This window comes from Eubalaena glacialis, chromosome 1 (genome assembly GCF_028564815.1).
Source record: "Eubalaena glacialis isolate mEubGla1 chromosome 1, mEubGla1.1.hap2.+ XY, whole genome shotgun sequence".
NCBI lineage: Eukaryota > Metazoa > Chordata > Mammalia > Artiodactyla > Balaenidae > Eubalaena > Eubalaena glacialis.
In genome coordinates this window covers 54,024,256-54,040,996 of record NC_083716.1, presented here as the reverse complement: position 1 = coordinate 54,040,996, position 16,741 = coordinate 54,024,256, and the positions used below count along the sequence as shown (strand labels likewise).

The window sequence follows — 16,741 nt, the reverse complement described above, 5'->3', positions numbered from 1 at the left end:
CACATGTTAGGCCCTTGAAAGACGTTTTTGAACCAAGTCATGAGAAAACTTCCTTTGAGCAACACTTCTTACATTTAAGCAGCTTCATGACTGAGAGCATTCTGCATTTCCAAGGTCAACCATTTACTAAGATACTTAATTTGCAAATTGCGATATATAGTCTGCTGTGTCTGGTGTTCATTTTCACTGCTGTTTTTATGCCACAATCCCTCCTGATCCATCTGACCAAGAACTTGCCTGAGATGTTCCCTCCCTCCTTGTGTCTCACTCTTTGCAGCAGAGATAAATGGATTAAGAACATGAAATAATCAGAGCACATCAAGCGGAGAAGACAATTCCTTTGCATAGAGTTGCCTGCATTGATTGCAATTTGAATGCATGATGACTTCTTTCCCAGGAGTGTGAAAAAGAAATAGTTTACAAAATACCCAGGAAGTCTCTCAAGGAAACTAATTAATGGCATTATTATCTTAAGCACAGCAAAGATTATCGAAAAGTTTCCTGTTACTCAAAATACTTTAGAAAACAAATTATGATTACCTTGGATACTGTGCTTTAACGAATCTTTCATTGATTTTCTGTATGTTCACAGAGAGGGTTCAGACTTTATTTTCAACAATTTATACAGCACTTGCATGAGAGGGCTTCATAGGCACTGGACGGAAAAAGTCATTTTCTGCTATAGCATGTCATAAGGCAAAAACCAAGAACTTGAAACAAAGGAAAAAATATCAGACCTGCCCCACATACAGTGTTTCTCTAAAATATATAACTAGAAATGGATTGGCTGAATTGAACGGGGGTGTGCATGTCCAAATGTGCTAGGTAATACCACAATTTTTACCAAAGTCACAGAAATTGACATTTCAATTGCTTTGTATCCTTAACAACAGGTGGTATTTTGGACTTTTCAATTTTCCCATTTTGCTGTTTTTATAAATGTATTTTGTCTTGGACTTAATATTTTCATGACCATATTTCTTATGTGTTATGGCCATTTGGATCCCCCTGTTTTGTTTTGAGAGCTTCTTCAAGTCTTTTGCCCAAATCTCTCTTTGGTTACCACGTTTTTTTCTTATTGATTAATAATACTTCTTCATATATTCAAAATATTTGGCATGGTGTGTCTGGTGTGTGTCTGTGTGTGTGTTGGAAATATACTATGATTTTTACTTTCACTTGGTTTCTTATGCTTTTTGGTGAATGGAGGTTAATTATGGATTTTAATGTCAAGTTTACCTATGTTTTCCTTTTTTTTTTTTTTTTTTTTACTTTGTGCTTTTTGGGTCGTGTATAAGAGATCTATCTCAACCTTGAATTTCTGAAAATATACTCCTATATCACCTTCAAAAACTTTTATATTTTTGCCTTTCATATTTAGATCTTTAATCTACCTTGAACTGAATTTTCTTGTTGTGCTAGTTGTATCAGTCAGGCCCAATTAGGAGACAGAGATCAGCCAATTTTTCTTAAAATAATTTAATATAAAGAATTGTTAACTAGATGTAAACTACATCCAACATTTGACTAGAAAGACAAAACAAAAAACCAAAAAAAACCCTTGAATTAACACAGAGGTGGCAACTGCAGGAAGCAGCTGCCATATGTATATTTCACTATATGATTGGGGAAACAAAGGGAGAGGTTGTCATTAATATTTATTAGTGTAGAGGAAAGGACCCAAGTGCTGAAACTCAGGCCTTTGAGGAGGGGGCACTGCTCAGTTGGTTCTGATGTCTCTGGGCTCACAGGAGGGGCACTGGCCAGATGGAGCCATGTCTCTTAGGACAGTGCAGTGAGGTTCTGCACGTATTGGAAAGACTGTATTTACCTGCCATGGTGGGGAGGAACTGCCTCCTGCCAAGCTGTCTCGCAAGAATAGAAAGCAGACTGGAAACCAAAGGAAAGCCATGATTTTGAGCTGCTTCAGCGTCCCAAACTTCTATCTCTGTCTCCCCAGTTTGGTGAAATCATTGTGTTTTACTTGGGATACCCCAGCCATGGTCCAGAAAACATCTCCAGGTGAAAAGTCAGTTCATTGAAGGGTACCCTCATTGATTCCCCTCATGTTTCCACTGTCAGTGATGACAGTTGTACACTGCTTGATTTCCAATGTCTGAAAACGTTTGTTTTCTAGTTGTATAAAGAGGGAAGTGTAGTTCAGTCCCAGGTAATCTAACATGGTTAGAAGCAAAACTTCTTATGTCTTTGACTTTTTTCAATGTTTATTCCTCTGGTAGTTTATAAGTTTTACATTATTATTTTATTCCTTTAGCAGGTGCAATTTCATGACATATTTTTTACATTATTTTAAGTGAAATGTAATGCTTATAGCTTGTTAGTGAGGTTTTGCCGGTGACAAACTCTCTCTTCCGTGTGTCTAGAAATGTCTTTATTTGCTTCATACTTAAAAGATAATTTCATTGGATATAGAATTCTAGCCAGGAAACTTTAGCATAATGAAGATACTCTTCTACTTTCTTGTGACTTCCATTGTTGCTATTAGTCTGTTATTTCTTTGTGGGTAATCAATGTTTTTAACTGATTTTAATCTGTTTTGAAGTTCTGGAGTTTCACTATAATAAACCATTCATGCATTTCTTTATTTTCTACTTGGAATTCTTTGACTTGTTGAACCTGTGTTTATTTCATCCTCCGTATAATTTCTCATCCATTATGTTTTCAAATGTTGCCTCTACTTTATTCCCTTTCTCTTCTCTTGTAAATGTTGAATGCATGTTAGAACCTCTCTATCTTCCATGCCTCTTAACTAGTTTTCTTCATGTTTCCTATGTTATTTGATCTCTGCTGCATTCTGGATAAGTCCTATTCCTTATTTCCAGTTTCCTATGTACCTCTTTTTTTTTTCTTAACCTCTTTATTGGAGTATAATTGCTTTAAAATGTTGTGTCAGTTTCTGCTGTGTAACAAAGTGAATCAGCTATATGTATACACATATCCCCATATCCCCTCCCTCTTGTGCCTCCCTCCCACCCTCCCTATCCCACCCTTTTAGGTGGTCACAAAACATCGAGCTGATCTCCCGGTGCTATGCGGCTGCTTCCCACTAGCTATCTATTTTACATTTGGTAGTGTGTATATGTCCATGCCACTCTCTCACTTTGTCCCAGCTTACCCTTCCCCCTCCCCATGTCCTCAAGTCCACTCTCTATGACTGAGTCTTTATTCCTATCCTGCCCCTAGGTTCATTAGAACCCTTTTATTTTATTTTAGATTTCATATATATGTGTTAGCACATGGTATTTGTTTTTCTCTTTCTGACTTACTTCACTCTGTATGACAGACTCTAGGTCCATCCACCTCACTACAAATAACTCAATTTCGTTTCTTTTTATGGCTGAGTAATATTCCACTGTATACATGTGCCATATCTTTATCCATTCAACTGTCGATGGACACTTAGGTTGCTTCCATGTCCTGGCTATTGTAAATCGTGCTGCAATGGACATTGTGGTACATGACTCTTTTTGAATTATGGTTTTCTCAGAGCATATGCCCAGTAGTGGGATTGCTGGGTCATAGGGTAGTTCTATTTTTAGTTTTTTAAGGAACCTCCATACTGTTCTCCATAGTGGCTGTATCAATTTACACTCCCACCAACAGTGCAAGAGGGTTCCCTTTTCTCCACACCCTCTCCAGCATTTATTGTTTGTAGATTTTTTTGTTGATGGCCATTCTGACTGGTGTGAGCTGATACCTCATTGAGGTTTTGATTTGCATTTCTCTAATGATTAGTGATGCTGAGCATCCTTTCAAGTGTTTGTTAGCAATCTATATATCTGCTTTGGAAAAATATCTATATAGGTCTTCTGCCCATTTTTGTATTGGGTTGTTTGGTTTTTGGATATTGAGCTGCATGAGCTGCTTGTATATTTTGGAGATTAATCCTTTGTCCATTGATTCGTTTGCAAATATTTTCTCCCATTCTGAGGGTTGTCTTTTCATCTTGTTTATGCTTTCCTTTGCTGTGCAAAAGCTTTTAAGTTTCATTAGGACTCATTTGTTTATTTTTGTTTTTATTTCTATTTCTCTAGGAAGTGGGTCAAAAAGGATCTTGCTGTGATTTATTTCATAGAATGTTCTGCCTGTATTTTCCGCTAAGAGTTTTATAGTATCTGGCCTTACATTTAGGTCTTTAATCCATCTTGAGTTTATTTTTGTGTATGGTGTTAGGGAGTGTTCTAATTTCATTCTTTTACATGTAGCTGACCGGTTTTCCCAGCACCACTTATTGAAGAGGCTGTCTTTTCTGCATTGAATACTCTTGTATCCTTTGTCAAAGATAAGGTGTCCATAGGTGCGTGGGTTTATCTCTGGGCTTTCTATCCTGTTCCATTGATCTATATATCTGTTTTTGTGCCAGTAGCATAGTGTCTTGATTACTGTATCTTTGCAGTATAGTCTGAAGTCATGGAGCCTGATTCCTCCAGCTCCACTTTTCTTTCTCAAGATTGCTTTGGCTCTTTCAGGTCTTTTGTGTTTCCATACAAATTGTGAAATTTTTGTTGTAGTTCTGTGAAAAACGCCACTGGTATCTGGATAGGGATTGCATTGAATCTGTAGATTGCTTTGGGTAGTATAGTCATTTTCACAATTTTGCTTCTTCCAATCCAAGAACATGGTATATCTCTCCATCTGTCTGTATTGTCTTTAATTTTTTTCTTCAGTGTCTTATAGTTTTTGGCATGCAGGTCTTTTGTCTCCTTAGGTAGGTTTATTCCCAGGTATTTTATTCTTTTTGTTGCAGTGGTAAATGGGAGTGTTTCCTTAATTTCTATTTCAGATTTTCCGTTGTTACTGTATAGGAATGCAAGAGATTTCTTTATCCTGCTACTCTACCAAATTCATTGATTAACTTTAGTAATTTTCTGGTAGCATCTTTAGGATTCTGTATGTATAGTAGCATGTCATCTGCAAACAGTGACAGCTTTACTTCTTCTTTTCCAATTTGGATTCCTTTTATTTCTTGTTCTTCTCTGACTGCTGTGGCTAAAACTTCCAAAACTATGTTGAATAATAGTGGTGAGAGTGGGCAACCTTGTCTTGTTCCTGATCTTAGAGGAAATGGTTTTAATTTTTCCCATTGAGAACGATGTTGGCTGTGTGTTTGTCATATATGACCTCTATTATGTTGAGGTAGGTTCTCTCTATGCCCACTTTCTGGAGAGTTTTTATCATAAATGGGTGTTGCATTTTGTTGAAAACATTTTCTGCATCTATTGAGATGATCATATGGTTTATATCCTTCATTTTGTTATTATGGTATATCACATTGATTGATTTGCATATATTGAAGAATCCTTGCATCCCTGGGATAAATCCCACTTGATCATGGTGTATGATCCTTTTAATGTGTTGTTGGATTCTGTTTGCTAGTATTTTGTTGAGGATTTTTGCATCTATGTCCATCAGTGATATTGGCTTGTAGTTTTCTTTTTTTGTGATGTCTTTGTCTGATTTTGGTATCAGGGTGATGGTGGCCTCGTAGAATGAATTTGGGGTTGTTCTTCCCTCTGCTATATTTTGAAAGAGTTTGAGAAGGATAGGTATTAGTTCTTCTCTAAATGTTGGATAGAATTCACATGTGAAGCCATCTGGTCCTGGGCTTTTGTTTGTTGGAAGATTTTTAATCACAGTTTCAATTTCAGTGCTTGTGATTGGTCTGTTCATATTTTCTATTTCTTCCTGGTTCAGTCTCAGAAGGTTGTAGTTTTCTAAGAATTTTTCCATTTCTTCCAGGTTGTCCATTTTATTGGCATATAGTTGCTTGTAGTAATCTCTCATGATCCTTTGTATTTCTGCAGTGTCAGTTGTTACTTCGCCTTTTTCATTTCTAATTCTGTTGATTTGAGTCTTCTCTGTTTTTTTCGTAGTGAGTCTGGCTAATGGTTTATCAATTTTGTTTATCTTTTCAAAGAACCACTTTTAGTTTTATTGATCTTTGCTATCGTTTCCTTCATTTCTTTTTCATTTATGTCTGATCTGATCTTTATGATTTCTTTCTTTCTGCTAACTTTGGGGTTTTTTGTTCTTCTTTCTCTAATTTCTTTAGGTGTAAGGTTAAGTTGTTTATTTGAGATTTTTCTTGTTTCTTGAGGTAGGATTGTATTGCTATAAACTTCCCTCTTAGAACTGCTTTTGCTGCATCCCATAGGTTTTGGGTCATCATGTTTTCATTGTCATTTGTTTCTAGGTATTTTTTGATTTCCTCTTTGATCTCTTCAGTGATCTCTTGATTATTTAGTAGCATATTGTTTAGCCTCCATGTGTTTTTATTTTTTACAGATTTTTTCCTGTAATTGATACCTAGTCTCATAGCATTGTGGTCGGAAAACATATTTGAAATGACTTCAATTTTCTTAAATTTACCAAGGCTTGATTTGTGACCCAAGATATGATCTTTACTGGAGAATGTTCCATGAGCAGTTGAGAAGTGTATTCTGTTGTTTTTGGATGGAATGTCCTCTAAATATCACTTAAGTCCATCTGGTCTAATGTGTCATTTAAAGCTTGTGTTTAGTTATTTATTTTCATTTTGGATGATCTGTCCATTGGTGAAAGTGGGGTGTTAAAGTCCCCTACTATTATTGTGCTACTGTCGATTTCCCCTTTTATGGCTGTTAGCAGTTGCCTTATATATTGAGGTGCTCCTATGTTGGGTGCATAAATATTTACAATTGTTATATCTTCTTCTTGGATTGATCCCTTGATCATTATGTAGTCTCCTTCTTTGTCTCTTGTAATAGTCTTTGTTTTAAAGTGTATTTTGTCTGATACGAGAATTGCTACTCCAGCTTTCTTTTGATTTCCATTTACATGGAATATCTTTTTCCATCCCCTCACTTTCAGTCTGTATGTGTCCCTAGGTCTGAAATGGGTCTCTTGTAGACAGCATATATATGGGTCTTGTTTTTGTATCCATTCAGCCAGTCTGTGTCTTTTGCTTGGAGCATTTAATCCATTTACATTTAAGGTAATTATCGATATGTATGTTTCTATGACCATTTTCTTAATTTTTTTGGGTTTCTTGTTGTAGGTCTTTTCCGTCTCTTATGTTTCCTGCCTAGAGAAGTTCCTTTAGCATTTATTGTTAAGCTGGTTATGTGGTGCTGAATTCTCTTAACTTTTGCTTGTCTGTAAAGGTTTTAATTTCTCCATTGAATCTGAATGAGATCCTTGCTGGGTACAGTAATTTTGCTTTTAGGTTTTTCCCTTTCATCACTTTAAATATGTCCTGCCGCTCCCTTCTGGCTTGCAGAGTTTCTGCTGAAAGATCAGCTGTTAACCTTATGGGGTTTCCCTTGCATTTTATTTGTTGCTTTTCCCTTGCTGCTTTTAATATTTTTTCTTTGAATTTAATTTTTGATAGTTTGATTAATATGTGTCTTGGCATGTTTCTCCTTGGATTTATCCTGTATGGGACCCTCTGTGCTTCCTGGATTTGATTGACTATTTCCTTTCCCATTTTAGGGAAGTTTTTGACTATAATTTCTTCAAATTTTTTCTCAGACCCTTTCTTTTTCTCTTCTTCTTCTGGGACCCCTATAATTCGAATGTTGGTGCTTTTAATGTTGTCCCAGAAATCTCTGAGACTGTCCTCAATTCTTTTCATTGTTTTTTCTTTATTCTGCTCTGTGGTAGTTATTTCCACTATTTTATCTTCCAGGTCACTTATCCGTCCTTCTGCCTCAGTTATTCTGCTATTGATTCCTTCTAGAGTATTTTTAATTTCATTTATTGTGTTGTTCATCATTGTTTGCTCTTTAGTTCTTCTAGGTCCGTGTTAAACGTTTCCTGTGTTTTCTCCATTCTATTTCCAAGACTTTGGATCATCTTTACTATCATTACTCTGAATTCTTTTTCAGGTAGACTGTCTATTTCCTCTTCATTTGTTTGGTCTGGTGGGTTTTTACCTTGTTCCTTCATCTGCTGCATATTTCTCTGTTTTCTCATTTTGTTTAACTTACTGTGTTTGGGATCTCCTTTTCGCAGGCTGCAGGTTCTTAGTTCCCATTATTTTTGGTGTCTGCCCCCAGTGGGTGCGGTTGGTTCAGTGGCTTGTGTAGGCTTCCTGGTGGAGGGAACTGTGCCTGTGTTCTGGTAGATGAGGCTGTGTCTTGTCCTTCTGGTGGGCAGGGCCGTGTCCTGTGGTGTGTTTTGGAGTGTCTGTGAGCTTAATATGACTTTAGGCAGCCTGTCTGCTAATGGGTGGGGTTGTGTTCCTGTCTTGCTAGCTGTTTGGCATGGGGCATACAGCACTGGAGCTTGCTGGCCGTTGGATGGAGCTGGGTCTTAGTGTTGAGACGAAGATCTCTGGGAGAGCTCTTGCTGATTATTGATTACATGGGGCCGGGAGTTCTCTGGTGGTCCAGTGTCCTGAACTCTTCTCTCCCACCTCAGAGGCTCAGGCCTGACACCTGGCCAGAGCACCAATACCCTGTCAGCCACATTGTTGAGAAGAAAAGGGAGAAAGAAAATAACAAACAATTAAGCAAACAAAAAAACAAAAACAAAAAAATGAACAGACGGAACCCTAGGACAGATGGTAAAAGCAAACCTATACAGACAAAATCACGCAAAGAAGCATACACATACACACTCATAAAAAGAAAAAAATATATATATGTATGAAAAGAAAAAAAGGAAGAGAGCAACCAAACCAAGAAACAAATCTACCAGTGATTTTAAGCACTAAATACTAAACTAAGATAAATATAAAACCAGAAATAAATTAGATGCAGAAAGCAAACCCCAAGTCTACAGTTGCTCCCAATGTCCACCGCCTCAATTTTGGGAACATTCATTGTCTGTTCAGGTATTCTTCAGATGCAGGGTACAACAAGTTGATTGCGGGGATTTAATCCACTGCTCCTGAGGCTGCACAGAGAAATTTCCCTTTCTCTTCTTTGTTCGCACAGCTCCTGGGGTTCAGCTTTGGTTTTGGCCCCGCCTCTGCGTGTAGGTCGCCCTCAGTAGTCTGTTACCGGCCCAAACAGGAGGGGGTTAAAGCACCAGCTGATTAGGGTTCTCTTGCTCACTTAGGCCAGGGGGAGGGAGGGGTGCACTAGTCATAACTGGAATGCGGGGCGAGCCTGAGGCGGCAGAGGCTGGCATGACGTTGCAACAGCCTGAGGCGTGCCATGTGTTCTCCCGGGGAAGTTATCCCTGGATTATGGGACCCTGGCAGTGGCAGGTTGCACAGGCTCCCGGCAGTGTGTGGATAGTGACATGCGCTTGCACACGGGATTCTTGGTGGCAGCAGCAGCAGCGTTAGTGGTTCATGCTCGTCTCTGGACCTCATTTAGGTGGTGCACTGCCTTCTATGGGCACACTGGGGAGGAATCCCCTCTCCTCGCACACCCCAAAACAAAGGTCTCTGGCCTCTCTGGAAGGTCCAGACTTTCTCCTGGACTCCCTCCTGGCTAGCTGTGGCGCACTAGCCCCCTTCAGGCTGTCTTCACGCAGTCAACCCCAGTCCTCTCCCTGGGGTCTGACCTCCAAAGCCCGAGCCTCAGTTCCCAGCCCCCACCTGCCCCGGCGGGTGAGCAGAGAAGCCTATCAGGCTGGTGAGTGCTGGTCGGCACTGATCCTCTGTGCAGGAATCTCTCTGCTTTGCCCTCTGCACCCCTGTTGCTGTGCTCTCCTCTGTGACTCCAAAGCTTTCCCCCTGCCCACCCCCTGTCCCCCCAGTGAAGGGGTTCCCTAGTGTGTGGAAACTTTTCCTCCTTCACAGCTCCCTCTCAGAGGTTTGGGTCCCATCCCTATTCTTTTGTCTCTGTTTTTTCTTTTTTCTTTTGCCCTACCCAGGTACATGGGGATTTTCTTACCTTTTTGCAAGTCTGAGGTCTTCTACCAGTGTTCAGTAGGTGTTCTGTAGAAGTTGTTCCACATATAGATGTATTTTTGATGTATTTGTGGGGAGGAAGGTGATCTCCACGTCTTACTCTTCTGCCATCTTGACGGTCTCCCCTTACTATGTATCTCTTTAGTTACTTCTTTTTGTTTTTTTTAAAATATCAACCAAGGAGATGACAGTTTCAGTACCAATAAGTCCTTATTCATTGTATTTTCCCAAGGAAAAAAAGGGGAAGGGGAAAGGGTCAGCATGTGTGTTACAAAATGATAGCAAATGGGAAAGGAAGTACCTGGCACAGCAAAATCACCATCAAATAAACACTGCCCAGATGGGGTCACCAATTTTCTGCCCTCCCTCCCTCCCCATAAATTCAAGATTTCACACAAAGCTTTGGTTTCTAGCAGTAAACATGGAGTTACATTCATCTCTCTCCTATTAAACAATCTTCTGGCCACTTTGATGTAAGTTTCTTGCCCCTGCATAAAAGTTCCTGAGTGACTTGGATATACATTCATCTTTCCTTTTGTGGTCTCCCAACCCCACTTTCTACATGGAAGGCCCCCTCATTGCTCCTCTCTACCCTGGGATTAGAGATTAAAGTAGGTTTTAATCCCTCCAAAGACAGCAGTCTGTTTGGGATGAATCACATCAAGGAATGGTCATGACTCAGGAGATTGAGAACAAGGGATGGAGAGTTCTTAGCTTCTTTAGGATTTTTGCACAAATCATTTAATTGCAGACATCCCACAAATTAAACGTATAAGTGTATGGGCTATTTTTGGGGCGGGGCACGAAGGGGGAAAGAAGAGTTTGTAGGAATCCAATTTTTAGGACATAAGATCTTGTTTGAAATAGGAAATAGGGGAAGGGGAACACAAAAGAAAGTGTGGTTCAAGGCCCCCCACTTCAAGAAGAGGGGCCCCCAAGCTTATGTTTCAGATCTTTTTGGCTGGTGCAGAACTTTTGTCAAGGATGCTTTGGCTATTTTTCTCAATATAAAAGAAGTTTGTAAACAATAAAACCCAAAAGAACATGGAGAAGACCAACACATTATATTTACACAAACTAGGCCACCTAGCAATCACCAAATCAGCTACTTGTGAAGTCCTTCGAAGCCCAGACAAATACAATAACTAGAGGGGGGAAGCAACTGGGGGAGACAAGAACCCAGGATCAGACACACATCACCCAATGCGTTCTATTGCATTTGCCCCCTTACAACACAGTGAGGTAGGTTTGCAGTGATCTCACAGCATGTAAATGAAACCCCCTTCTCTCCTTTAGCTACCATGACACTAATCACTGCTGCAGCAGGGCAGGACACTGGCTCTGGGAACCACAAAGAAGCCATCGCTGATGGTCTCTCTGGAAGCCAAGGGGGAAAAGCCCAGAATTGTTAAAGATTAAGGATCTTGTCCTTGCTTCATATATCCATCCCTGGGCAGCTCAAGATGGGTACAGAGGCATCGTTCTTAAAACCTGTCCTTACCAACTCACATATTTTTTTTACAAAAACACACACAGTACACCCTTTGTGCATGGTAAGCCTAGCCCAATCCAGTGAAGGATGGATCTGGTATGTAAAGCAAGTCCTGTGCCCTGGGATTAGAGGTCTGGAACAGGAATCCTTTATCACACATACAGACGACCTCTGACTAGTCTTGGCTTCCCCTCTCTGCAGCTTTTACCTGGTCCAGCCTCTCCTAACCTCTCTGCACCACCTTTTCCTGTTCAGACCAATTTCCAATCTGTCAGGAGGAGACCAAGTCATGAGGCAACCCAGTTAAAACCTAGTCTCCCATGAAGCGTTGAAGATGGGGGGTTTCAAGAGGACACTATGGCAGAAAAGTCAGCTCTAATTGGCAAAAATGAGGTAGTTCAATAGGTATACACTCCAAATAGTTGTTCTCTCTGGTGATTCAGCAACAGAAAGTGTTCCTGCTGTGCAGACCCGGAGCTGCTGCTGACTTATCCCTGAGATTGCACACATACCTGAGAACACAGTGCAGGAATGAGGTCCTTAATTAAAATACACAAAAATACAAAACCGGAATATTTATATTATGAAAAAAAAGGTTAAAATGCACAAGATACATCATTTGCACACAGCTAGTGCAGCTGGCATCCTGGAGAAATTGGGACCCAAGGTACAGTCATCCAAGGGAGCAAATAAATAAAATTGTATTGGCCCAGAATGGGGTGGGAGTGGGCTTAGAAGCAGCAGGTCTGCAGCTGTTCCCTCAACCACCCCTTTTGCCTATCATCACAAACCACTGTTTAGGACAGTTCTCAGCACTCTATCCCAAGAGGGGGTTATGAGGAGACAAGATGTGGAAAACCCTGCCTTACCCCTGAGATATTTCCTCCCACAGAAGGTAGTGGCTTGTGTCCATCAATCTGGTCTCATGCTTAACCTTTTAACTCTGGCATGGGAAATATTATTCCATACCCTTCTTTAAGAGTAAAACAACTTCCCTATCCAGGCCACTTTCAAAAGCTGTAGATTCTGGGGGTGGAGACTCAGATAAAGCATGCAGGGAGGGTTAACCCCCCAGAGCCCTCAGGTGCATTTGGGTAGAGCGTGATTGGAGTTCCTTTGCCTCACCCCTTCCCCCCAACCAAGAGGGAAGAGGGGGTGACGCTGTGGCCCCCGGCCTGAGATATACGGCAGTGCCAGCTGCCCCTACCCACACTGTCCCCCCTTTCTCCACTCTGCCGATTGACGCCTGTTCCTCAAAACTTTCTGATCACAAACGGATAGCCCCCACCCACTGTGGCTCAATTCTGGGCCTCTGGGCGCATGGCAGGTCTATGGATCTCTTCTTCCTCCTCCCGAAAGTAGGCTGGCTTTCCCTGTGAGCTGGGAGCTTGCTGGGCCTTCAGTGGACACGAGGCTATGATATGATTGATGCTCTGGCAGAAGTGGCACTTCTTGGGCTGGGGTGGCCGTTTGCATTCCTTGACATGATGGTCTAGACCTCCACAGTTGTAGCACCTACCTCCCTTTGATCTGCGTTTCTGCATGTTCTTCCCTTTGGGCCGCCTCTCGCTCCCAATACAGAACACCCCCGCCAGGGCCGGTGACTCAGGCTCCAGGCCCTTGGCTGACTTCTTAAAGGTGAACTCCACGGCCTCACCCTCCTTCAGGCTCCGGAAGCCCTCCATGTGCAGCTTACTCTGGTGCACAAAGACATCCACCCGGAGGGTCGAATGCGACCCCGCAGCGGGCTGTCATGGGCAGGAAACCGAATCCCACGCGCACGTTGAACCACTTGCAGATGCCGGCCCCGTGCAGCAAGCAGCTGCGGCTCCTCGGCGGCCCGGGCCGCGTCCTCTGGCGCCTCCTCTGGCCCCTTGGCGCTGCCACCTGCAAACTGCTGGTTTGACACAGAGCCCGTGGTAGCCGGCTGAGCCCGCGGCCCTGGGCCCTGGTCTGCCGGCTGCTGGCCCCAATGAAGTCCGGAGGCATAGGGGTGGCTCGGAGAAGAGGCTGCTACAGCTTCCCCAGCACCTCTTTCGCTACTTCTAATGTGATAGTAATTCTATCCAGTTTTCAAATCTTGATTGTTTTCACTCAAGCAGTTATCCTTTTTTCCCAAAACTACTAGGTCATATTTTACCATGCCATGCTACATATAGATATTTTCTAGCTTGACTTTTTTCTTTTTCTTAAAACATAGTAAGCTACATTAAAAACCATGTCTGATACAGGAATTTGTTGTTGTTTTCACTGTTCTTGTTCATGGAAACTTGTTTTCTTGTGTACTTAATTGGTTTTTATTTTGTGCTGGTGATTTTCCTTAGAAATTACTGGTGTAAATTATTTTGAGGACTTGTGAAGACTTGAATGAAAGTGCCCCCCCTTTTTTTTTTTTAATTTTGCATTTGCCTATCTTAGTGACTGGGCATCCTAAGTGCCTGGAAGTCTTTGAATTCATGTCTTGAAACTCCTTGGACCACTCAGGTGAATTTGAACTACATTCATGTAAGAAAAGGATTTGAGGTTATGACTTTGCAGGAAATTTTATTTTCCCTTTGCTAATCAGCTCAACTAGTTTTTCATGCTATTCCCTTGTGTGGGGAATGATGGTTTTGTTTTCTGCTTAAAGTTTATCTCAAATTTTTAGCTATTTTCAGGTCTAGCTTCCTTCTAAGAGACTGCACTTATAGTCCTAAACTTGGGTAGGCCTTGGCCATCCAAGCCAAAGTTCAGTTTTGTTGTGATTGGTGAAATTTATTAGGGCAAAAGAGGCTTCCTTGTTCTATTTACCACTTTATACAGTCTCACTTACCTGATATTGGCCTGATAGATCCTTGTTATCATCTCCACTCTACAGTGCTTCTAAGAAGATTTTAAAAATATATTTCACTTAATTTTATACTAACAACTTATCCTAATATTTTCAATGAAAGAGTTGGTCCGCATTGCATAGCTCAGCATATCCCCTAAAGCAGAGGTACCCTAGGTAAATTTCCATGTGATATGGCTTCTCCTTTGTTTAAAAGCTATACCTTTGTACTTTTGACAAGTACATTATTTTTAGTTGACATCTCTTGGCTTTCAACAAACAGCTCTTTTAATGATTGGGAAAAAAAGACTTTGGGGCAGATAATTTCATTAAAATTTACAACTATATCTTTTTAGGATCAACAGCATCTTAGTATGCAAATAAATTTCTTTCTAAACAGATAATGAATGTTGTTTGCTTTTTTCCCTTAAAATTTGGCTTTAGAAGATCACTCTTGAGTTATATGAAAACTCAAATTAGTGTTTAAATTAACTTATTTTTAATGTTAATGAAGCAGATGAATATGTAACTGCAAGTAGTAAGAGTATGATAATAAATTCACTATTCAGATATATTTCCCTATAGAAGAAGGCTTGGACCCCATCTGTTCTCTAAAGTTTAGCCATCCAGTGTCAGGCATGAGATTAATGGCAAGTTCCAGTTTGTATGATAACCTGTGTTTATCAACATGATAGTACAAAATCAGTGTGCTTATTGGAATGGTTAGATTATTGAGGAAGGACATTTTGAGGCCTAATGGCCCACTATTATATCTTGGAGTTGTCAACAGTATCTTGTTCAAACAAACATTTTGTCTTCTTCCATACACGATAGAGATGATATTAATGATGATCTTGATGGTGAATATGATAGTACCTAACTTAGCCCAGATGATGGAGTACCTATCTATAGCGTTTTGTGAAGAGTTAGTGTATAATGTCTGCAGAGTTCTAAGCTAAGCACCGATCGGTGAGTCCTTGGAGAACAAAAAAATACAAGACTCTTGTCTTAATAGTGTTACTGTCATTCTAGTGGAGTAAAAGTGATACATTTTATTTATCACCTATTAGTTGTAACTGAGATTCATTGGCACTATGGATACAATAACAAGAAACTGTGGAAGAGGATAGCAAAGGGGGTTCCAATGAAGGCTCATATGTGTGATGAAATGTAGGCTGAAATGCAAACATGAGAAATACCAGTGACTTGGAGAACCCAGGGAGAATGATAGTAGAAGGAATAACTTCAACTTGCACCTGTTGTGGGAAAGAGATAAGCTTGTCCTAGGAGTGGACTGAAGGAAAATATATTTAGAGGATAATGAGTGAGAAGCAAGTTGGCTTGAAAGAGAGATTTCCCCTTGCTGGATCATGCAGGTCCATTCAGACCCTGTTATGAAATCTACTGGAAGGTGTAAAGGTATCTGGAGAATAGAAGTAGACACATCAGTTTCAAAGCTAACATATTAGAGCATGAAAAAATTGGCACGAACTTGAACCAGCCTGGTCTCCATGGAGATGCATCTAATGAGTTTATTATGATTTGGGAAGATTGGTTAAGCTCCTTGAGCCTCATGGTCTTCCTCTGTAAAATTAGACATAGCTCTGTAATCGTTAAGATCCATTTCAGACTAAAGACTCTAAATTCAGTGGACCATATAGGCAAGTGGAAACAGGCCTGCTTCAAAGATTTCTGACTTCAGATCAAATTTTTTTTAATATGGTGCTGCTATTGCTAAAGATTTTTATTCTCAAATTTGTCCTGGACTGTCCAGTGAGAGGGAGGGGGAAATGTGGCTCTAGGGAGATTTTACGTAATGGTGATTTCTTTTTATTTATTTATTTATTTATTTTTATTAAAAAAAATTTTTTAACATCTTTATTGGAGTATAATTGCTTTACAATGGTGTGTTGCTTTCTGCTTCATAACAAAGTGAATCAGCTATACATATACATATATCCCCATATCTCCTCCCTCTTGCGTCTCCCTCCCACCCTCCCTAGCCTACCCCTCTAGGTGGTCACAAAGCACTGAGATGATCTCCCTGTGCTATGTGGCTGCTTCCCACTAGCTATCTATTTTATATTTGGTAGTATATATAAGTCCATGCCACTCTCTCACTTCGTCCCAGCTTACCCTTCCCCCTCCCCATGTCCTCAAGTCCATTCTCTATGTCTTTATTCCTGTCCAGCCCCTAGGTTCTTCAGAACCTTTTTTTCTTTTTTTTACATGCCATATATATGTGTTAGCATATGGTATTTATTTTTCTCTTTCTGACTTACTTCACTCTATATAACAGTCTCTAGGTCCATCCACCTCACTACAAATAACTCAATTTCGTTACTATTTATGGCTGAGTAATATTCCATTGAATATATGTGCCACATCTTCTTTATCCATTCATCTGTCGATGGACACTTAGGTTGCTTCCATATCCTGGCTATTGTAAATAGTGGTGCAATGAACATTGTGGTACATGGACTCTTTTTGAATTATGGTTTTCTCAGGGTATATGCCCAGTAGTGGGATTGCTGGGTCATATGGTAGTTCTGTTTTTAGTTTTTTAAGGAACCTC

General features: G+C 40.4%; 1 protein-coding gene and 1 pseudogene across 3 annotated transcripts in view; one reads left to right on the top strand and one right to left on the bottom strand.

The window, feature by feature from the left end:
• Positions 1-16,741, top strand: part of NRG3 (neuregulin 3) — a 1,094,021-nt gene that overhangs the window by 885,187 nt on the left and 192,093 nt on the right. The gene's annotated exons all lie outside the window — the stretch shown is intronic.
• LOC133085153 (protein lin-28 homolog A-like) lies at positions 12,656-14,201 on the bottom strand (annotated as a pseudogene).